Consider the following 24,250-nt stretch of genomic DNA (forward strand, 5'->3'; position numbering starts at 1 on the left):
CTACTGGTCACAGCAGAACTGAATACAAAGCACCTGGCATCTCTGCTGAGAGGGAGAAAAATGGCAAGTTACACTCAGTAACAAGCACCCAAGGTCCTGGAGAAGGAATGCAGTTTATTGAATCTTCTACCCCAGCCAAACCTTATCCCTGCATTCTTATCACGTCTGTTATCTACACAAGCAAAGCTTCCCTGTAAGGGCAAAAGAATGCCCCAGTCCAGAGGCCCCACCTTTAGCAAACAGGTGTTGCTATGCCTGTGAATATAACACCAGCCAGAGCCAAGACGGGGCTCCTTCACTGCAAGTAGAGTGGTTCAAAGGAAAAGAACATCTGAGGAATGCAGCTGAGGCCAGGCCTGCTCTTGCCCAGGATTTCTGGTTCTACTTCCCACCTTGACATGGAGGGAAAAGGCTGACACACACAGGTGTTCAGAGCCCTCGGGCCCCAGTTTACAAGGGGGCAAATGGGACAATGAGAAGACGCTGTTTCGTGGTAGCACAGCTCACGGGAAAGAAATGGGAAGAGGAAATACAAATGTATTCTTTGTGAAAACAGGCCTTGGACCCTGGCCTCAGGTATTCACACCCATCTTACCTTCTCCAGGAGCTTAACGTATAAACTGGCTGCAACGAGAAAAGGTGGAAAGAGCAGGTTGAACAGGCAACTGGAGAGCGTTGGAGGAAGAGGAAGGGAGTGAGGGATGCATACCTCATCATCAAGACACAGGCCCCACACCTCCTGGTCTACAGAGTGCAAGAGTGAACCCATCCAACGTGCTCTCAGCCCCACCTGGGAACACAGGCCATCGGAGGGACCCACGCAGTTCTAAGAAGTGATTTCTTCTCTGCAGGCACTTTCAACCTAGTGAGGAAATGGGACGGACGGACACACACCGTAGCATGCAACAAATGGGGTTAGTGGTAGTTAAATACCATTCTGAATGGATCAACAACAGCATTTCTCTACGCGCTAAGAACAGAGCAGAGTGGGGTTTCTTCTACATGAATGCTCTCTGTTGCTATACCATCATATCTGCAATTTTAATGTGGCTTCTAACTAAATCCCTGTCCACATGTGCCATACTAACATGAGAGCGTAGGTTATTGTTATTTATTAATTTGGGGGTGGCGGGTGTTATTTCTTGCTCTTTGAAAAACAGGTCCAGATTACCCAGTTGCAGGGCTGTGAACACTGCGTGCGGCCCTGGCATGCTAAAATGTGAAATATTTTAAGGGTGCAGTCATTTCTTCCTCCACAGCACCTGAGCTTCTGCTGATCTCTCAATGAGATAACAGCCTCCTTCCCACAGGACTTTGCTAGGCAGCCACTCACTGGGCACAGGCCCTGAATAATTCATGGTCAGCCCAGTCACTCAGAAGCACCAAGGCCCGCCAGCTGCCATTAACTGGCAGGCAGGCTCCAGGCTTACTGTAAAAGAATTCAACACTATCAACTTCCCCTGAGACCTTCTTTACAGAAACAGACAATTCTTCCCTCTCCTCTTGTCCCCATTTTAAACGAGGTACTTTCCCACTAGATTAAAGCACAACTGACTTTTACTCTAAGGAGGGCAGATGCCAAGTACACAGATGGGGTGGAGAGAAAGTGATGTCCTCACACAAGTACACGGTCCGGATGTCACTTCCCAATTCAGGATGCTGAGATGACACTGGTAAAGGACCAGACACTGTGCCTGACACAAGATAGATGCTCAATAAATGTCAGTCCTTGTCCCTTCCTCCTACCTGTCCCTCTGCTCCAGACAAACTGATCCATGCCCTACCACCTGTCTTGGGCTTTCCCATCTCCATGCCTCTGCTCTTGGTGTTCCCCTCACCTCTTGGTCTAGAATCCACCCATCTTTCAAGCTCAGCTCAGAACATCCCTCCTCCAGCAAGGCTTCCCAGATTATCCTAGCTGGGATGATTCCTCCTCCTCAGAAACCCTATCCCAGTACTGTCAGCCCGCCTTGTCTGGCACCTATCATGCACTGCCTTAGAGTACAGCTTATCTCTTCTTATGCACCTCATTATTATATTATCATTCTTATCTACCTCATTAAAATAATGGAAAGTGCACGAGTTACGAATTCAAGAAAAATCAAAAGTGGACTCCAGTCTCAGCTTTTGACACTGACTGGCCTTGTGACCCTGAGCAGTCCCTTGGCTTCTCCAATACTCTCCCTCAAATCTAAGGGATCTGAAGTAAAAAATCTCTAAGGTCCTCTAGATATACTGCTCCTGGAAATATACCATAATCTGTTTTAGGGCAGATGCAAGTTTCATATAACCTTCACTCCATACTCCCTAGCCCAGAATCATCTTAGAAACAGTTGTTCAAAAATGATTTAGCCATTTCAGAAGCCTGAACAGAAGCCTAAACAGACAAAGGCTGTGTGAGAGAGGTGGCACCACATGGTAAACTGCAGAGCCTATTCTACCTTATGTAATACCCCCCAGTCCATACCTTCACCCTTCACAATGAGGAGAAGAAAGCCAGAACTCCTAACAGGTGTCAAGAGGTCCTTTTCAAAATTCACTTACCTAAGCCAGCCATCTCATTTATGGATAAGGAGAACAAGGCACAGGGCGGCACGCCCAGAGATACACAGTAAGTTACTGCATACTGGAAATTAGAAAGTAGGCCTTCTGAATTCCTGCTGCCTCTTTCATTTCTAGGGCAAACTTGAAGGTAGAGGGGACTGAAGACAAAGGAAGTGGCATGCATTTCTCATGCCTCTCTGTGAGCACAAAATCAGAGAAAGCTCATCCTAATCCCCTCTCCCACCTCAACTTCCAGTATCTAACACCAAGTTGGAGCCAACAGGCTTGTACTAAGTGGCAGATGACCCATATCTTTCCATGTTCTCAGACGTCCAACTTGTACCCGCGCAGAGAGAATGAAGACCCAGACTGTGGTATGGGCAGCTTCAATCTCATCCTCCCAGCCCAGTACAGAACCACACAGTCAGCCCCAATACACTCTGTTGTCCAAAGACCCTTTCTCTCAGTTTTCTGCACTGGACTTTTCTTTATGATGTTCTGAGGGAACAGTTTATTCAGGAGGCATTTTTTAAAACCATCTGATAAATGGATTCATTCATTATAACTAGAATTTTATGACAGGTAAGGAATGAGGTGAGATAAGAGAGAGACTAAGTAACCTGCCATGCTCACCCATAACCACCTCTCCACTCACCTTTTTATTTTTTTTTGTGAGGAAGATCAGCCCTGAGCTAACATCCGTGCTAATCCTCCTCTTTTTGCTGAGGAAGACCAGCTCTGAGCTAACATCCATTGCCAATCCTCCTCCTTTTTTTTTTCCCCAAAGCCCCCCAGTAGATAGTTGTATGTCACAGTGGCACATCTTTCTAGTTGCTGTATGTGGGATGCGGCCTCAGCATGGCCAGAGAAGTGGTGCGTTGGTGCGCGCCCTGGATCCGAACCCGGGCCACCAGTAGCGGAGCGCGCGCACTTACTTAACTGCCAAGCCACGGGGCCGGCCCCTCCACTCACCTTTGTATTACCATTTCCATCACCCTTTTAGTTACGATCTATCAGAAAAAATACAAATTGTGACCATGATAGTGCCTTTTCTCCAATACCCCTTATTTTAATGACATAATAAAAGCTTCAGAAAAGTATGGGGAGAAGTTGGCACACTTGTGCCCTGTTAGTAGGAATGTAAAATGGTGCAGCTGCTGTGGAAAACAGCTGGAGGTTTCTCAAAAAATTAAAAATAGAATTACGTATGATCCAGCAATCCCACTTCTGGGTATATATCCAAAAGAAATAGAAGCAGGATCTCAAAGAGATATTGGCACATCCATGTTCACTGCAGCATTACTCACAAGAGCCAAGTGGTGGAAGCAACCCAGGTGTCCACTGATGAATGAACGGTTGAGGAAAATGTGGCCTATACCTACAATGGAATATTATTCAGCCTTAAAAAAGAAGGGAATCCTGTCACATGCCACAACATGGATAAACCTTGAGGTCATTACGCTAAGTCATTAAGAGGACATTATGAAATCAGCCAGTCAAAAAGACGGGTACTGTATGATTCCACTTATATGAGGTATCTAGAGTAGTCAAACTCACGGAAACAGAAAGTCAAATAGAGGTTGCCAGGAGCTGGGGGGGAGGGGGAATTGGGGAGTTGTTCAATGGGTGTAGAGTTTCAGTTTTGAAAGATGAAAAAGTTCTAGAGATCTACTATAACAACGCGAATATAGTTAACACTACTGAACTGTACACTTAAAAATGGTTAAGATGGTAAATTTTATATGTCTTTTGCCACAACTAAAAATGTTTAAAAAGCTTCAGTAAAGACTCAGGCAGAATGCACTACAGCAGATCTAAAGCCGCATGTTATATGTCTGTGATTCTGAAGCTCGAACAAAACGTTCTCAAATGCTATCAACCAACGCGCTGATCCCTCCAAGTCCTCTCTTCAACCCTTAAGGAAAAAAAAACAAAAAACTTTATGGGAATCCTGCCAACTCTCATTTTTATAACAAAAGGCCTAATAAATTAGTTTTTGATTCCAAATTGCCTCTAAGCCTCACATCTGTGTATAGTGCTGTAGAATAAATTCCATTCATCACAGTTACCACTTGCGTCAGGCCTGATGATTTTTACAAGTCCAACCTTCATGAAATTGTTCAAAAATTTTTTCAGTCAGCATCTTTGAGATCAAGTCCCCAAAACACGAAAGTAATCAATTGGTGGTTTAGGAATGTCAGTAGCAACACATCATAGTTAGGGCAGGCACCCACACATTTACACAGTTTGTATGTGTGTGCATGTGTGTGCATGTGCAGGCCCACATGTGCACAAGATCACCCTGGTAGATATTAAATAGACAAGTTTTCCTTACTCCTAAGGTTTTGTGACACTACATCATCAACCATCCTAAAATATTTAGACTTGCCCACTCAGCTAAAGAATACTGATATCCTATCAGTGTGGGAACATACAGAGTTTTCTGTTAAGGATAACTTTAGTGTTATAAGTGCTCATGAAGTAACGAACTAAGGTTCTTACTGATCAAAACACTGTCCTTCTATTCTGCCTATTAAAGATTATGGAAGGGCAGGGGCCAGCCCAGTGGCGCAAGCGGTTAGGTGCGCGCGCTCCGCTGCGGTGGCCCGGGGTTCGCCGGTTTGGATCCCGGGCATGCACCGACGCACCACATGGCAAGCCATGCTGTGGCGGCGTCCCATATAAAGTGGAGGAAGATGGGCACAGATGTTAGCCCAGGGCCAGTCTTCCTCAGCAAAAAGAGGAGGATTGGCAGATGTTAGCTCAGGGCCGATCTTCCTCAAAAAAAAAAAAAAAGGTTATGGAAGGGCAAATGGCAAAAATCGTTACACAGGAGAAGGGCCTGTAATTTGAAGTGATTACAATCAAAATCTTGTTATCATCCTACCAGAGCCTGCCATTTCTGACTCATCAAACATAAAAAGTTAAAAAATAAACAAGAGCCTAGGACTTGAGTCAAAGTCCCATGGCATTTATTATTTCCTGGAGAAGCACAAAGGTTGCTATCATCTCGATAACTATACACAGTTTGCGTCTCACTGTGTACACAGAAACCACAGGGAAAAAGAAGCCAAAACTCACCTGGGTAACCACAGGAAGTCAGCCTGCTAACTCCCCAGAAGCTCACACACAATCTTAGAGGCGTAAGGGAACTTACCATCCAACCTGACCACCACCTCGTTTTTCAAATGAGGAAACTGAGGCTGAGAGAGGCTGGATGATTTCTCCCAAGCCTCAACTAGCCAAGCCCAGTGGCACCCCGATCTCCTGACTTCAGTAACAGTACTGACAATGGCCTCCGATCTGAAGCCACTTTTGTAAATGCCATAAAATAGCTTTGTGACCTAAAAAATGTTTCCCCTAGATTTTACTGGCCATCTGCTGGCTTTTCTCTAACAACAGAACAGCAATGGAACAGTAGGCGTGTTAAATGAAGTGCCCAACTAGAATCTGTCATTTGGTAGGGTCTCAGGATACCTCCACTTATTTAATTTCATCCTTCCTTAAATAAAAACATACCCCTTTTCAGTGAAGGGAGGCATTTATATGGAGATGGACAAAAAATAATGTACAACTAAAATTTCACAATGTTATAAACTATTAAGACATCAATAAAAAATACCCCTTTTCAAAAAAATTTTTTCAAGTTGTTTGTACAACCTACTAAGACTCATATCTAGGATATATTTTATATGTCCATATCTTATAATTCATACTGCCATATCTTTTTAGTATACTATTTAACAAAAACAAATGTTTGATCTTTTTGTTATATATGTCACTTAGGCCTCCCTTGTTAACTGGTCACACTTCTCTTCTGCCTGACAGGAATAAAAAGAATGCTGTAAAATACTAGATTCTTAACTTTCAGCTTTCCTGTTAAGTAGAGGTAACGTTTGGCTCTACTGGGAAAGGTTTTAATAAGCTCAACCACCACTGATGTCATCAAGTGAGTCTTCATCTCTTAAAACAAATAAGAAAAATCTTTGCTCTAATTTCTGTTCTTTTAACAGTTCTAATCTTCTAAGTTTACTCAAGGTATCTCAAAGTCTTACTCATAATTCTCTAATATGGAGTAATTCTAGAGAGAGGCACAAGATTTTTTTCTTTCATGAACTAAAGGACATTCAGAGGCCCAAAAATACTTACGTGAAGGAGAGCAATTTCCGAGAGAGAAAAGGCAGGTCAGAGATAGGCATCAAAGGCTTTCAATTACCACCCTGGAACGCAGGGGCCCCTGATTTATATTACCCCTGGAGCAGGCAGGCTGGGCAAACAACAAACTGATTCAGAAAATCTCAGACTGAAATCTGTAAAATGGGGGCTAATGCCTCCTACCAAACACTGCTCTTAATATTATAGTAATATTTTTATAATCTTCTCCAAGATGAAAGTGATACACAAATTATAAGTATTACAAATAAACCCCCAAAAATCTAGTTATATTTCTTCTTTATTATCCCCTGATACCAAACTACAGCTGTCTCAACAAAGAGGAACAGTGCACTACAGCTAAATAACCCCCACAAAGGACCAACCATCTTCCAGGCACAGCCAGCCTATCTGACTTGGCTTTTCTACGCTGAGCACATCCCTCTCCCTCCAAGGAACACAGGTCTCCCATTCCCATCTCCGTCTCTCTCTCTCTCCCCCTCCAATTTTTGTTATTTGCAGGGGGAAAAAAAAAATCAATTCCTCAACCTCCACTCCAAGAAAAGTTTCTAGATATTTTTTTGCACTTTTCTCCTAAATCACTTTCAATAAATGTTTAAGGTTATGATCATTTTAACGTGCACTGAGTACAAACCTAAAACAGGTAAATGCAGCAAGAGAAGATGCAAATGCAAAGAACATATTAGTTTTTTTTTAATTAAAAAAAATGGAAGTCTTTTTCAGCTTTTCCTGCCTCCCAGAAGAAGGCCTGAGAGTCACAAATGCCCTCTGAACACCACAGCAAACGAAGCCACAGGTCACCATTGTCTTCAGGCCATCAGAACATGTGCCCCTTGAATGTTCCTGCTTTTCCAGCTTGACTTCTTCTAATCTTCCCACCTTGCATTAATGTAACATTTCTCAATATGGAGGGCCCTCCTTGCAGGAGGAGAGAGGAGCCCCCTCTCCAGAAGACTTATTTTCACAATGAAATTTTATAATCAATACCTCATACACAGGCCTATGAGCGGACACTGAGCTAGGCACCTTCCATATTATTTTAAGTTCTCTCAACAATCCCACAAGGTGGACATTATGATTCTCTTCCTATAGAAGTAACTTGCCCACCACCTTATAGCTAGTAATGGGCAGAGCAGGGATTCAATCTCAGACTCCAGGCCTCTAAAGCCATTCTTCCATTCTCAGCATCAGCCCTAAAACCGACAGTCCTGGGTGCCGGAATCCAAACCCAAGAACATCCGGGTGCCCACCCCAGGAAGACTCCAAACATGCATGCGGACAAGCAGACTGAGAGCGCCTCAGGGCCCATACGGTTTCCAAAGGCTGGAGAGAATACAGACAAATATGAGCTAAGGAAAATGTAATATAATCCTGAAAACTGGAGTCCACATCATAGAGCCAAAAAAAAAAAAAAAAAAATCCAAACAGTGGCCTGCCTTGCAGATTTGTGACCAAAATACCCCACAAAATACCCCAAGCAGCTGGCACCCAGGAGAGAAAACGTGACGTGAGGTTTCATATAATCAAAACCAAACTCACTTCCCTCCCTCCTCTCTTTCCCATACCCTCCACAGCCCACTGGAGAGCAAGTCCTAGGGACTGTAACATTGAGTCCTTGCTCTCTCAAGCCCTTTGCCTCCACCCCACTTTCAGGGCCTCTCCTCGTCTCTTCCCTGGATGAACATGACCGTCTCCTAAAACGGCTTCCCTCCCTCTAGCCATCTCCTCACTGAGCCATCCCCCACAGTGTCCTGAGATACCAGTCAGATCCTACCATTCCCTGACCCCATACAGTGGTTCTCAGGCTAAGTCATTAGGGGCCTCAGGACCCCTGGGGGTAGAAATCAAGGGGAGGCCACTCTGTTTCATCCAGGGTGTCTCCGAGTTTGCCTTTTTACATATGGAGGTGACAAATAATATTCTATTTGAAAATAAAAATTCTCCTGAGCTAAATTTTGAAAACCACTGGCCAGGCCGGCCCAGTGGCGCAAGCAGTTAAGTGCACGCCCTCCACTGCGGCGGCCCAGGGTTCGCTGGTTTGGATCCCGGGCACACACCAACGCACTGCTTGGCAAGCCATGCTGTGGCGGCGTCCCATATAAAGTGTAGGAAGATGGGCACGGATGTTAGCCCACAGTCAGTCTTCCTCAGCAAAAAAAGGAGAGGATTGGCAGATGTTAGCAAAGGGCTGATCTCCTCACAAAAAAAAAAAAGAAAGAAAGAAAACCACTGGCCAAAAGGACACAGGCTAAACTCCTTGGCATGGCATTCAAGGCCCTCCTTGTCCACTCCTATGGTTCCACCTTGAGCTTCCTCTGCATGTGGCTCCCTAAGACAGCCAGGCACCATCATGCTATTCATGGCACCACTTACTCAGCCTAAAACTCCCTTCCATCTACTGACATGGCCTCTCCTCTGTGAGAAATGAAGATCTTTTCTGCTGACCACAGATGTGTTTTCACTTAATCACCTATCTCTGTATTTCTAACACTAATCACAGTACCTGGCATATAGGTGCTCAATAAATATTTCACTCATTCATTCACTAATAAATGAATGAAACAAAAAAGTCAAATGCCACCTCACTCTAATAATCATGATTTTATTTTTTCCAACACTGTTAGTTAAAAATCTCATCAGTGGATTGATACTAGCATTACAAAAAAATGGAAGAGAACAGAAAATATCAGAGTACCTCAGGTAGTACAAGTAAACACTACTTCGTGAAATTTAAATGTGGGTGTATACAGAAGTATACCCATATACATAAATTTCTGTGTGTGCTAGACTGCCATATAAAACATATTTCTTAAGGATATTGTACTCAAAATTTTTTTTTTTTTTTGTGAGGAAGATCAGCCCTGAGCTAACATTCATGCTAATCCTCCTCTTTTTGCTGAGGAAGACCGGCTCTGAGCTAACATCTATTGCCAATCCTCCTCCTCCCCCCACCAAAGCCCCAGTAGATAGTTGTATGTCATAGTTGCACATCCTTCTAGTTGCTGTATGTAGGACGGGCCTCAACATGGCCGGAGAAGCGGTGCAGCGGTGCGCGCCCGGGATCCGAACCCGGGCCGCCAGTAGCAGAGCTCGCGCACTCAACTGCTAAGCCACGGGGCCAGCCCATTCTTTCAAAATCTTAAGTCAGTTATAGGTTAGATCGACATGATGACTCTGACGTCCTCCATTCAGCTGAAAAAACATAGAGACTTCATCCTCCATGATAAAATTCAGTTCGGATAATAATGGTGTTGAGTATGCCAATTAAAATGGCTCCCTGAATGTGAGGGAGTTTTAAAAAAAACACCTACATTTGGCCCGCATGAAGATGACTGCTGATTAAATGCATGAAGAAAGCTGCACACGCACACTTGTTAATTCAGTGCTGGGGTTTTGAGTTTCGAATTAGTATCAAGTGCATCCTCCAGCCTTGCCTCCCCTCCATCCTGTATTTCTCAAGGCAGTCTTGAATACCTCTACATTATTTACAAGCATCCCTGTGAACACTGGCCTTCCTTCAGATGCTTGGAGACAATTCCAATGCATGGTGTGTTTAGGGGCTCAGGGCAGAAACAGGAAGCGCACACGAATTCTCTGTAGAGTGACCAGTCCCAGGTATAAAATTTTGTGTGTTCACAGTAGAGACATATAAAGGGCTAACAGATTCGGTCTGTAAACTTATTTCCCCAACATCAGTATGTAAAACAGCTTCAGGACTGTCAACCCATGGAAACCCATGTCCCTGGCTAAAGGAAAAGGTAAAAACTGACCACAGGGTCAAACTGGCTAAACAATGTACCACTGGCCCCATGGATTTAGAAAGTTACTAGATTGTTTTTGTTGTTGTTAACCACAGAAGAAAGGGCTTAAATTACACAGCACTTAAAACAACAACAATGACAACAGCACTCTAGTCCACTTGTAGCCTAGTCTGAGGGACAGATGAATGGCCTCTGGCTGCTGTAGCAAAACGGAAGTATTCTAGGCACCATATACTACAATTACAGCATTCCATTCCATGTTGTACTTGGCTACCACATTCACAAATTCCCTACGTCCTTAAAGTCACAATACAGTATTCCAGGAGAAAAACTGTAGCCAGCATTTATAAATTTGTAATGAACCATTAAATTATCAAACTCCAACTGCTGGCACCGACTTGAGGCTAATGATGCCACATAGGAAGACAGGCAAACTGCAGGCCAAGCTAGGAGGGTGCGCCTCTTGAGACATGCCCCCACTATGGGTCTTTAGTATCCCAGAAACATGGAAGGTAAAGAGACAAAGAGGGAAGAGATCCAGAAACACTGCAGTGATCTGACGAAGGAGTGGACAATCACAGAAATGTGTCAGCACAAAAGGAGGCAGGGGGCAAACTGAGAGCCTCGTGGGAAGGCTGTCCCATCCACTGTGTAGGGGATTGTACCGGCTTACAAACAATGCCCCCCACTTCCAAAAGCATCTCCACAAATTAACATGGTAGGGAGATCAGATTCTGCATGAATGAAAATTTAAGACAAATATTCTCTGGTGGGAGAAAGATTAAGCTCCAGAATTCTAACAATCAACTGGTCCTGCCTCTATTAATTACTAGAAAAAGTGCTTTCAATAATGTACACAGAAAATATTTCAAAAGATATGTATCAAACTTCTAAAAGGAATTATCTTCAGAAAGGGGTCTGGGGAAGGGAAAAACATTCGCTGTCCTCTTCTGTAGTGTTTGGATTTTTCTTTTAATTGAGATGTGAGTGACATATTGTATTAGTTTTAGGGGTACAATGTAGGGATTTTTTTTTTACAATGCATGCATTGTAATGTACAATGTAAAATACAATGCATTATTTTATAATACATTTTAATGTAAAATTCTTAAACACACAGCACTTTTCAGTAGGTATCACAGAAATTAGGGGGAAATTTTCCCCCAAATGAAGTGATATTTAGTAGCTCTGACCACGAATGGGTTCTTCAGTCTGACAAATAAAAGCATGTAATTGCACTCAGACTTACACGAGGTGCTGCAGGGGATGCAGACAGAAATATTACTCATTGCACTGTCTTCAAGGAGTTTAGTAATCAGCTAGAGAGAATATGGATACACCCACCTTGAGCACACACATGAAACGAATGAGACTCAGGGGGTAAGGGGTACAGAATAATAAAGGCCAAAGAAGTTTCTTGAAAAGATCAGCGTGAACCACACACAAGCAAGGCGGCTCCATGGAGGAGCTGGGGCTCAAGCCGAGACAGTGGAGAGGGCTTGGGTTTCTGAAGACGTACGGGGTGATCTACTAGGTAACATGTAATGCAGGGAGGGTCTGGGGACCAGCAAATGGCTCAGCCTCTCCCTGACTAAAGTCCATCTGTTTCTCAAGATGCCCAGAAACAATCGTGTGGCTAATAAAGCAATTTCACATACATGTTCAAGAAATCTAAGGAGTCTGCAGAAACTTAAACCCGTATGGCAAAATTTTTATCAGCCTCATCCAACAACATGTGCCCATCACTCAATTATGTCACAACCTTAGGGTTCTGAAAATTCACAGGTTTGCAAGAAAGAGGTCAAAACTCAGAGCTCAGCAAATTCCCTTGAAGATTAACTAATGAGAATACAGAAGAGAGAAGCACTGTGGAAAATGGTTACGTTTATCGACTAGAAAATGAAGAGGCTAAGATTCAGGTTTGGGAGAAGTATCACAACACTTTTATGTAATACTGTTGCATACATTGCTTGTTCTATACACATGGTCTGTTTCCCCAAAATAGATTACACGTGGGTAAGGGTCACGCCTATACGGCACTTGCGTCACTGCACTGCTAAAAAATCTGGAATGACACCCTATGACTGGGCACCTGTCATACTCTAAGAATGGCGGTGGTCTTTGAGGCTCCAAGAAGAAAGAATGGGATAGACTGTTTCCGAGTCACAAAATCACCAAGCAAATTCTCAACTTAATAACTTCGGTACAAACTTAACATCTTATTAGAGGCATATTCTAAAGACTGAAATGCTAATGTTTGTTTCTCTTTGTTAACTTTGTTTTTTCAAAGATCCTAAAGAAAGCTGTACATTACTGGTTGCTTTCTTCTTTAAGGAAGCAATTAGTCAATGGTGAATGTCACCTTGCCATTTTATAAAATAGTTTTATCTCTGAATCAAGAGCACCAGTCTATCTGAAAATGTGTGGTGAACATTTATTGTTATCTATTGTCATCTGCCCAGTAACCACCCCTTTTTCGGGAACAGCTCCACGTGATTCCAGGGAGAGCTGCCATGTTCTTACATCCCTCCACACCCCACACCACAGTTTACTGGTTCACGAGTAGCCCCCTGACCAAAGCCTAGTAAATTATAGCCTCCCTACCAAACACCCCCAATGTTTCCAACTGGAACTAGAAAAATGGGGAAAGTGGTGGACAGCAAAGTCTAGGGGCAGATGGCAACCATATTTCCTGTCATTTGGAAGACCACCCACAGGGGCAGAGACAGTTTACTCACACGGGGAATCTAAAGACAAGAGATTGAAAGATGGAAAGCCTTAATTTCCATGGTTACAAGGCCTGTCTGCACCTTGCCCTTTCCTCAGATTGCCGGTTTAGCTCTTGATCACACAAGATACCCCAACATCTTTCCCCAAAAGTCCTAGTACGAAGTACCTTCCTTCACCACACCACAATTGTGCATTAGAAATGCCAACCATTGGGACGGCCCCATGGCTTAGCGGTTAAGTGCACGCGCTCTGCTGCTGGCGGTCCGGGTTCGGATACCGGTCGCGCACCGACGCACCACTTCTCCAGCCATGCTGAGGCTGTGTCCCACATACAGCAACTAGAAGGATGTGCAACTATGACATACAACTATCTACTGGGGCTTTGGGGGAAAAAATAAATAAATAAAAAATTATATTAAAAAAAAAAAGAAATGCCAACCATAGCCTCCAACTGCCAGCCCGATGTCCTCTAAGCCATGGATGGATGGGAATAGTGTTTTATATATATGGCTTCCTGCTCTTCACCGATGTTGTGGGTACCTCTTCTAAAGGGAATTATTTGTAAACATCCAGTTGGCCGTGACCTGGTACAAAAAGATTATCTGGGCCAATCAGAGCTCCATCTCCATGCTCAAACTCACAGAAATTTGAACTAGAGAAAACCAGGATATTGAGTCACTGAGCAATGAGGTCAAAAGAGAAAAGACTGGCAAGACACAGAGTTAAACTACAGTACACCAAAGCCATGTGTGAGCTGAGTCGTGAGGGTGCAGATACTATTACAATGCAGCAGGCTCCAATGAATGAGGCATACAGCTGACCCAAAAGATGAAGAACGCCTCCAGCCCTACAGCAGCATCAGTCACTCATGGATCTCTGGGTCTCATGCACCTGAAACTCTGCACTAACCTCCTCTTCTCCCCTACTCCACCACACACGTATCTTTTTTTATTCAGATAACTCAAGTGAATCTCTGTTCCTGACAACCAGAAAAGACTAACCAAAAACAATTTTGAAGGCAGGATTCTTTTCAGAGAAGGCAATCAGCAGACACAGACTAAATGCTTGTTACCTTGTTACCCAGACTCCTCCCATTGGATTACTATTTAATGTGATCATGTCAAAACTGACGAATATACAGTTTAATCATCATAACCATCTTCTTTAATCAACTTGGTGTCCAAAATCAAAATGTAATTTAAGAAACTAACATCTACTCAACACCAATTTTCTTTACAAATTAGAAAATTAAATTGAATAGTATAACTGAAGATGGTGGTTAAAAAGAACCTTAGATATTTGAATTGCATTGTTAATATAAAACTTACTTCATGACTTTCAGTTTGTTCTCATCATGTGATATGTTTTATTTACAAGTGTACAGGACTTTATAAATGCCCTGTATATAAATTACATTTTTTCTTTTTCTTTTCCTACGATGGTACCTACTAACAGGTCCATTTGGGTAGAAAATTGGCAAAGGAGTTAAACTGTGTAAGTGTGTTTAATAAAAGCAACAAATATGACCATGAGACACTAAACACCTACTAGTAGGCTTTTTTGATGACCACATCCGGGTAAATGAAAAAGTTCCTAAGTCTACAGTACTCTCAGATGCCTACAACGGATCTGCCATCTGTTCCCAGGCAACTGCCAAATAAAAATCACAGTATTATCATGTTGGCAGCCTTCACAGAATTTTTTCTGTTCTTTATCACTAATTCATCACTATTACTTATATAAAAGAGCAGAGGGAGAAATGAGGTACTGATACATGCTACAACATGGATGAAACTTGAAAATGTTTTGCTTAGTGAAAGAAACCAGTCACAAAAGGCCACATGTTGTATGATTCCATTTATACGAAATGTCCAGAATAGGCAAATCCATAGAGTTAGAAAGTGGTTGCCTGGGACTAGGGGAGGTAAAAACGAGAAGTGACTGCTAATGTGTATGGATTTCTTTTTGGGGTGATAAAAATGTTCTGGAATTAGTGGTGGTTGTTGCACAACTCTGTGAGTATATTAAAAACCACTGAACTGTATAGTTTACAGGGGTAAATTTTATGTAAATTATATCTCAATAAACCTGATATTTAAGAGACAGACAGATGGCTGGGGAGGGGGGCACATATGCAGAGAGAGCCAGGAAAAGCATAAGAAAGGAGAAAAATCATAAGTTTTTCCTCTTTTGCTTACCTAGGAAGCCCCCAACAAAAGAGAGGTTATATTCCCTAAGTTTAATCATAAATCAACCATAAAATTTATCATCATAGCAATGATGATTGGCGTTCCTCAAAAGTAGAGACTGACTTAAGGAAATATTCTGGTGGGGTGGGAAGAGGAGTTAAGACAAAGGCTAAGTGTGGAGTAAGAGATGAATAAGGGAATGAGGATCAAGAGAACTTCTCTGACGTGACTAAGGAATGAGAACTTGGGCTCTAGAAGACTGAGGGGCAGGAATGGGGGCTGGGTTAGGAAGAGGGAATGGTGTGTGCTTAAGAGGCCTGATGAAGGAGAGGAAGAGCAGGCTGGTTCTCCCAGCTAGGATCATTCACCTCAGCTACTATGGGATTTCAGCCATCGCTGAGGTGAGAAGAGAATCTGAGGAATCTAAGGAACAGCAGCAGGAATCCAAGCTTCCAAAAGTGGGGAGGGAGTCATTTACAGCAGTAAGAAGAAAAGGAGGGGAAGGAAACCTGAAGAAGCTGTACCCAAAAGAGAAAGAAAAGATTCCTGCATTCCTGTGGTCAGGAAACTACTGAAGCCATGTGTACACAGAAAGTAAACTGAGGACATAATCTGAGACTACATGTGATGACCTAAACAGACATTCTCTTCAACAGCTTTAATGAACCTGATATGAAATGCTCTTTCAGATTCAGAATTCACAAATAATGGGTGGTGTATTTACTATGCATTACGGACCATGCCTCTCTCACAAATAATCCCAAATAATGCATAATTTAGCGAACAGCTTCAAGAGTGGATGAGGAAAATAATGGGTAGCTATTAAATCTCTGTTAATCCTGACTATAAAAATCCATTCCTTCATGCAAGAAGCCTTTCCCTTGGGTTATAAAAGTGTTCCATATGAACAGGGAAGTGAGTATGCAAATAAGGAAAGCTCTAGCTTAATTTTTGAGGAATGAGTCCAAGCTTCAAGTGGTGTGTCATCTTGAGAAGCCGAAAGTGGACTATTTTAATGAGAGGGGTCCCTCAGAGACTTGGCACCTGGCCCCTTCTGTTTTGCTGCAGTGGAAACTGAAGCGGTCGTGCCAAGGTTCAAACCCCAGTCTCTCTCCCTCTTTACATTACTCAACCCATCCTCTTAAAATGACTTTGGTTTTCTTCCTCTTGTGATCAATCCTTCCCTTGAAATTACTAGAGCAGTAATTGCCTATACTACTTTCTTGGCACTTGCATACACGTTTAGTTAACATTTCATGTAAATAGGTTTTATCTTTCTAATTAGACAGTTCCAGACCATCTTTTATAGATCTCTTTACATATTCAACAGCAAGCTGGCTCTGTACTGTCACTAGAAGAAAGTCAAATATTTTACATACATATTTATTTGTTTACTCATTTTGGCAGGGGGTGGTTGATTGTGAATTAATGGCCGTATTCTGGAAAGTTTCTAAGTAAAACCACTATATTATAGGAGATCATAAAAAAATATAAAGCCAATATCTAAACTAGCTAATTAAAAACTCGTGACTGTAGGTAGAAAAGACATTAGGACATCTCTCAAAAGAGGTAAACTTAAAAATCTTTTATGGTTTTAAAATAAGTTTTCCTCCATCTATGTGCAGATCTGTCTATCTTAGGATTAAGTAAATAATTTAAGTACAATAATGATAGCTTGAAATTTACAGTCAACTGGGAGAAAATGATGGCAAGTTCTGCTCTAATTCTCAGGACAGAATCCAGCTCTTTTCCTCCTGAGAAAACTGTGCCTGATTTTTTTTTATCTGTAACTACAGAATTTTTAGGATATACTTTTCAAGCGTTCCCGTTAATTTTAATTAGCACTAGAGAGCTAATTTAGGCCAGGAGAAATCTTCTACCTTCCTGGAGATTACAAATTAAAAGGTCCAAACAGTGATAGGGGCTGAAGGGCAGGGGTAGGTCTCAATCACCTCCACGTGGAGGAGGATCCACCCAGGCAGGGGCTGTAATGAGGCCAAGGATTACAGGAAGAATGTGTCCCTCCTGCCAGGTGACAGCACTAGACTCAGTTTGGGCAGAACATTAAGCCTTCTTAGGTGTCAAGATATCAAACATAAACTGTGACCTACTTACTGGGGAGGAAAGGGCAGACTAACATTTTAAGGAGAGACAAAACGTTGATTTTCGTTTTGATGCGAATACTCAAGGATAACAGGATTTGAATATTAAGTGAGAACACGTAGGCCATGTCCCAGGAAAGTGTTTCTCAAAATGTACCATATGCAGTAAAAATGCAGATTCCTGTGCTCCCTCCCACAGTAGTGAATCTCAATTTATGGGGAAGGGGGGACCTTGGAATACGCCTTATTAAATAAGTGTGCTATTGAGTCTTCTGCACCCAAAAACAGTGCTTGAGAACAGTGTCAATGTTTTCAATTGAAAGAGCAGTGTAGATGTTGTGGAGGATCTGTCTTTGTTGCTACTTTGCACCCATTTAGTAAAAGTTTAGTATTGGAAAGCACAAAAAGGAGAAGTGTTTGTTTTCAGAATAATTCAATTGATGCATCACGCCTCATCAGAATTTAAATTCACATTTAGCCAAGTGGCCAACTAATTACTGCTTCATAAATATACCCGAGACCAAACACCTGATAGATATTTTAAAGCCCATATTTACTTGGCAATTTTAGCCAATAAAAGTGTCTATGTGAAGGCACTGGAGCTGCACTGTCCAAGTTGGTAGCCAATGGCCACATATGACTACTGACCATGTGAAATGCAGGTAGTAAAATACATACTGGATTTTAAAGATTTAGCATAAAAAAATGTAAAGTATCTTGCTAATAACTTTTTATACTGATTACATGTTGATATGATAACATTTTGGATAACCTGATTAACTGAAACACCTTAGAAAATTTAAAACATCTTACCTACATGTGGCTAGTATTATATTTCTTTTGGACAGCACTGATCTAGATATTTAAAGTACATTACTGCTTTAGCTGACTAAATGTTCACCAAAATTCTTAGTCACTCAAATAAACATGTATGTTTAAAGGGAATCTGGCTTATACATACAGCCACTAATAACTGTTATTTACTCTATACAGGTAACGTAAAAGATACAAGTAGATGCTTTCACCTCATTTCCCTACGGCTATCAGCTGTCCTTGATTCCCCCATAACCATGTAAACTCAAGGTCAATTTCTTTTGCCATGTCCTTAGCTTAGCAGAAAGGCTCTTATGCAAAATTTTAACTCATAAATGTTGATGAGTGACAACTCCCAAAGTAATCTCGTTTTTAATTTGTCTTTTTTTCCCCCCCGATTGGCCCTGAGCTAACATCTGTTGCCAATCTTTCTCTTTTTTTCTTTTTTCTCCCCAAAGCTCCAGTACATAGTTGTATATTCTAGTTGTATGTCCTTCTAGTTCTTCTATGTGGGACACTGCCTCAGCGTGGCTTGATGAGCTGTGAGTAGGTCCATGCCCAGAATCCAAACCGGCGAACCCCAGGCCGCCGAAGGGGAATGCACGAACTTAACCGCCATGCCACCAGGCTGGCCCTGTCATTTTTTCTTAATACTCTTTCATACACAGGCTTTCTCCTACCATCTCTCTATGCCATTATTTTTTGGGAAAGAATCAAAACTTCTGAATGTGATATTAGATGGTAAGATGCTTTCATGCATTTTTTTTTTAATTACAAAATAGTTTAGATTTTATTTCAGGAAAAAATTCAAATACAGGTAAGGAAAAAGGAGAGTCATTCAGAAATACACACTGAATATTTTGGTGTATGTCTTCCTAATTTTTTAAATTTACTATTTGAGTGTTGATATAAAGATATTAATTCTTAGTATTTTCAAGCTAAATGTTACACTTTTTAAAAGACTACTTCCCCTAATTTGTGTTGATTCCACAAAATATAACCTACAACCATAAACATCCATCATTTGTAAAAAGAAAACATTTACCTTTTACATTTCCTTAAAATAAAATGCTGGTTTCCAAAAAGTCTAGCTTATTTTGAGCCATTTTCATCATCACATGTTCCACACTACTGAGGCGATTCGGTCAGAGGTCAGGAATGTGAGTATGCCATCATGGGATGCAGGGAATCATTTACAGAATGCATAAAAATCACTTCACAGCACTCTGCCTCAAGGCTGAACTGGCATGACATGATCTCTTTGCTACACAACATGATGGACCAATGCTCTTTTTATCTTGCTTCTGAACTATAAACGGTAACTCATTTAATTTTAGGCATAAGTATATATCTCACTAGCCTCATACATATAAAATTTTTGAATATGTGGCAACAGTCAATATTAACTCTAATTATTTTCTAAAATATCCCTAAGTCTTACATTTTTACAAGCTGAAGATTTGAGAGACTCCCTCTTCACCCAACCCGTGTGAAGGGGAAGCTTTCAGATGAAGTTTTTCTCACTTTGAGAAAAAGCTGCTGTTTTCAATCCCACCAGGAGATGCTCTAGGTGGATTACAAAGATAGGAGAGTTCATTCCTTGTGCTTCCACTTGGTGTTTCCCTCTGATGTTTCTAACTACTAAGGAGCAGGAGGGGTGATGAGTGACTGAGACATGAGTCAGAGTTAATTTTCAAGCAAAAAAGTTTAATGAGAATGGAAAGAGTCAAAGCTCATTGGGCAATGGAAGTGACCCAACTCCAGACTCTTTCATCTTCGTGATGATAAATCAGCACTAGACAAGTGATTGCAGGCCTGATTTCTACCTTTTAAAAAAATGGACATGTTACACACTATACCAGAGAAGCCATCTCCCCTGTGAAACAGCTTACTGAGTCTGATACTTCAACAACAAATGGGCGTCCTAGAATTCAATTCAATTCTGACACTAACTACCCGGAGTTAGTGCAGACCCGTCGGTTAAGGACTCAGTCTCACAATAACGCCCCCACTTCAGATGCCAGTCTCCAGTCCCAGACCACTGTATGTCTGAATGACTGGCTATAAATTCAGGGGTTCCCATGACCACACCTGCTCAGGCTCAATAATTTGCTAGAACAACTCACAGAACTCATGAAAACATTGTACTTATGTTTGCTGGTTTATTATAAAGGATATAATTCAGGAACAGCCAAATGGAAGAGGTACGTAGGGTAAGGTATGGTGGGGGACAGAACTTCCATGCCCTCTCAGGGCGTACCACCCTCCCAGCAACACTGATGCGTTCCCCAACCCAAAAGCTCTCCAAACCCTGTTGTTTAGGGGTTTTTGTGGAAGTTTCATTATGTAGGCAAAACTGATTAAATCATTGGCCACTGGTGACTGAACTCAATCTCCAAGCCCCGCTACCCGCATTTCTCACTGGTGAGTGGGTAGACCTGAAAGTTCCCACCTTCTAAATCAGTTGGTCTTTCCAGTGACCATCCCTATCCTAAGGCTACATAGGGGTCTCACCCTAAGCCACCTCCTAAATACAAGTGTGATCAAAGAGACTCTTTATGAATAACAAAAGACACAGAAAATTCCAAGGGTTTTAGAAGCTCTGTGCCAGTAACTAGAAACAGAGAACAAATTTACTTCTTATTATACCACACTGAGTTAAAAGCAATTCCTGAACATGAAGAGGATGAAGGCAAGCAAATCTGAAATTAAGAAGGTTTTTACAACCCACCAGGAGAACATATATACTGCAGCCTAATAACAAAAAGTACCTGTAAATTGGATAAAAATTAGTAGCAAGTAGTTTACCTCACCTTATTTCCTAAGAGATACAGACATTTAAATCTACTTAGAAAAGGACAACACAAGGTAATGGTTATACTATCTATACACAATGCGCTGCACTGTAAAAAGATGAATTCCTGCATTGACGTCTTTTGTAAATCACCTCAGAATTCAGATTGAAGTCTAGACAAGACTCAACATGGAGAACACCTTACAGAGACAGGAAACTTGAAATGTATGTTTCTACTGCTCTAATAAGCTTTCCCACTTCAGAACATGCATTTGTAACAGAAACCCTCCAACAACACTCCCCCACGCTGAGCCTATCACTATATTACTGCCCTATGCAAGTCAGGAAGATATTTCCCTTTTCTTAAAATCAGGTGGCCAGCCTTTCACACCACTCTCACATTAAAGTGTATCTTGAAGACAACACTGGTGAGTTTGATACTTGAATTCTCCCTAGACTTTAGCTGGGTCTAGATGAAATGGTCTCAGTCACCCAAGGAAGTAAACCAGATGACCGTCAATACTCTATACCAGTCTCAAAATGTGACTCCCCAGGCCAGTTGCATCAGTGTCACCTGGGAACCTGTTAGAAACGCATATTATCAAGCCCCATGCTAGACTGACTGAATTACAAACTCTGGAGGTAGGGCCCAGCAATCTATGCTTTAACAAGCCCTCCAGGTGATTCTGATGCATGCTCAAATTCTAGAACCACTGTTCTAGACACTGCTGGACTATTCTATTACTCCTGTTATCAGCATATAAGATTTCTTAGAGAGCTCAGATTTTTCTGTCCCACAGAACAGGGAAGTCAGATAAGATAATTTCCTCCAGTAAAGGGATAGTTCTTATATCTTCTGGATTCACGGAAAGCAATTCTTTTTTTCAACATCATTTAACCTGGAGGCAGCATGCTTTCTTTTCAGTAACTTCTCATGGTCACTCATTGCTTCTTGGAGGCCACAGGATGCACTCCTGAGCGTTTTAACATGTTTGAATTACACATCATCAATACTCTACACCAATGAGTTCTGAGTCATTTTGTATTTTACGGAATATAGAAAAATAGTTGAACATACACTCTGGAGCCAGTCTGCCTTCAGCCACTTAACAAAAGTGTAACCCTGGGCAAGTTACGTAATCTTCTGTGCCTCAGTTTTCTCATCTATACATTGTAGATAATAATAATCTCTCTCATATGGTTATTATGAGATTAACTGTTAACATATGCAATGCATTCAGAACAGTGCCTGGAACACAGTAAGCATCATATTAAGTGCTTACTAATATTATAATAATTACAATTGTTTAGGGACCTGGATAACACTGAGGGAAACACATTCTAGGAAGTGTCAGGACAACTGTTCAATACTAACGACACCTGGGGGAATCTCCTCTGGACTAGTAGGAAAGATCAGATACAAAGAGCAAAGAATTGCCCTGCAGTTTGCAAGTAAAATCCTCCTTAAAAGGGAAATAATACATGGTAGCCTGGAACTAGAAAGAAAATGACTCATGATCAAAGGTAACTGGCCCCACTATCATACTGGCCTAAAGGCTCAAATGCAGATTCAAGAAAAGAGAGATAGAGATTAAAGTACAAACCAATCTACTAGCGAAAGCCAGGATCATGATTTCCATAAGGTTCCATTTAATCAGTAAGCTAGAAAATAAAGATCCAATTCTAGAGTGACTATCTGGGTAAACATTCATTTATGCTCATAAACAGGGCAAGCTCAAGAAAGATCTTTAAATCACCACCACTCAAGAAACATTATCCTAAGCAGCTGAATAATTTTCCTATAGCATTTAGTTGGCTGCATCCCCAACATCCATTTCCTTCTTCCCCCTTTCTATTATATTCCAAATTTTCTAGCCAAGCTATTTGGGTGGGACTGACCCCTCCCCATCCCCCCACAACCCCCCTCACTCCTGAAGTGTGTCCTGATTAGCTGATGTCAATCAGCATATCCTCTTCTCTGACTCCAGTGGGAGAGAGGTTCTGAGAGAGGCACATGACCCAAGTCATGATCAATCAGGCCAGTGACACAGATCCCAGGACCGTGGTGGAAGTACTGGGGAAGCAATGTGCTCTTTTCTGCTGGATGTCCTTATGGACAGATCTGGGATCTAGGGCAGCCATCTTGGGACTACAGGGTCCCAAGAGCCTGCTAACGTGCAGCCTGCTACACACTAGCAAGTAAAGCCAAAAAGCGGGGAGAGAGAAACTGAGTCTTGCTCACACCATTGAAGCCCAGGAGTAAGTCTTGCTTAAAGGCCAATTTGTCTACCATTTGGTCAATAAATTCTGTCATTTAAACCACTTTGGGATAGGTTTCCTTTCACTTACAATTAAGAGAGCTCTAAATGAAACATGCCTCACAATCAGATTACATTGTAAAGGGAACAAAAAAGTAAGCTATGTTCCCAATTTAACAGTAAACTTACCTGTTTAAGTCATAACTCCAATTTACTTGTCGTAATTAAAGACAACAGAAAAAAAAATCATAAACCCACTTTTCTCACTTGGAAACTATTTTATTTGAAATCTCAAAGTACAGATGCAAGACCCTGCATAAACTCCACTTGGACCCTGGGTTTGCATATATTCAGTACTGCTGAGTTTTCACCGTGACAGAACCCCTTCCTGATTTTCAGGGCAATTTCAGGGCAAACATTCCCCACCCCAACTAAGGCCACCGCGAAAGTGTGCTCTAGGTATTCAACAGCAAGGGAATGAGAAATCACAAAGTAATGATGCGCCCCTGCTAGTTTTAATGAATGAATAGCAGACTTACCTGTTACAGTTTTAAATGTGCCCTCACCAGATGAAGCTATTGCTTCTCAGATCTAAAACCCTTGCATGTGATACTGACGTTGGTCACTCAAAGTAAGTGCTCTAACAAGTCAGGTCAATTCACATATCACAAGCACTAAGTACACAAGTTAATTTGTATATTTTTCTGTATAAGGTATATATAGTATGCTTCAATATTTCGAAATGTAAGATGTATCAAAAATAAAAGAATTCTTGGAGGCTGGCCCGGTGGCCTAGCAGTTAAGTTTGCCAGTTCCGCATCGGAATCCCAGCGCGGTATCCCATCAGATCCCAGCGCGGACCAACGCACCCCTTGTCAAGCCATGC

At 41.8% G+C, this 24,250-nt stretch overlaps 1 protein-coding gene across 1 annotated transcript in view; it reads right to left on the reverse strand.

Annotated features, from left to right (window-relative positions):
* Window positions 1–24,250, reverse strand: part of SPTBN1 (spectrin beta, non-erythrocytic 1) — a 191,144-nt gene that overhangs the window by 112,982 nt on the left and 53,912 nt on the right. The gene's annotated exons all lie outside the window — the stretch shown is intronic.

The sequence above is a fragment of the Diceros bicornis genome, chromosome 12 (genome assembly GCF_020826845.1).
Source record: "Diceros bicornis minor isolate mBicDic1 chromosome 12, mDicBic1.mat.cur, whole genome shotgun sequence".
In the NCBI taxonomy this organism is placed as follows: domain Eukaryota; kingdom Metazoa; phylum Chordata; class Mammalia; order Perissodactyla; family Rhinocerotidae; genus Diceros; species Diceros bicornis.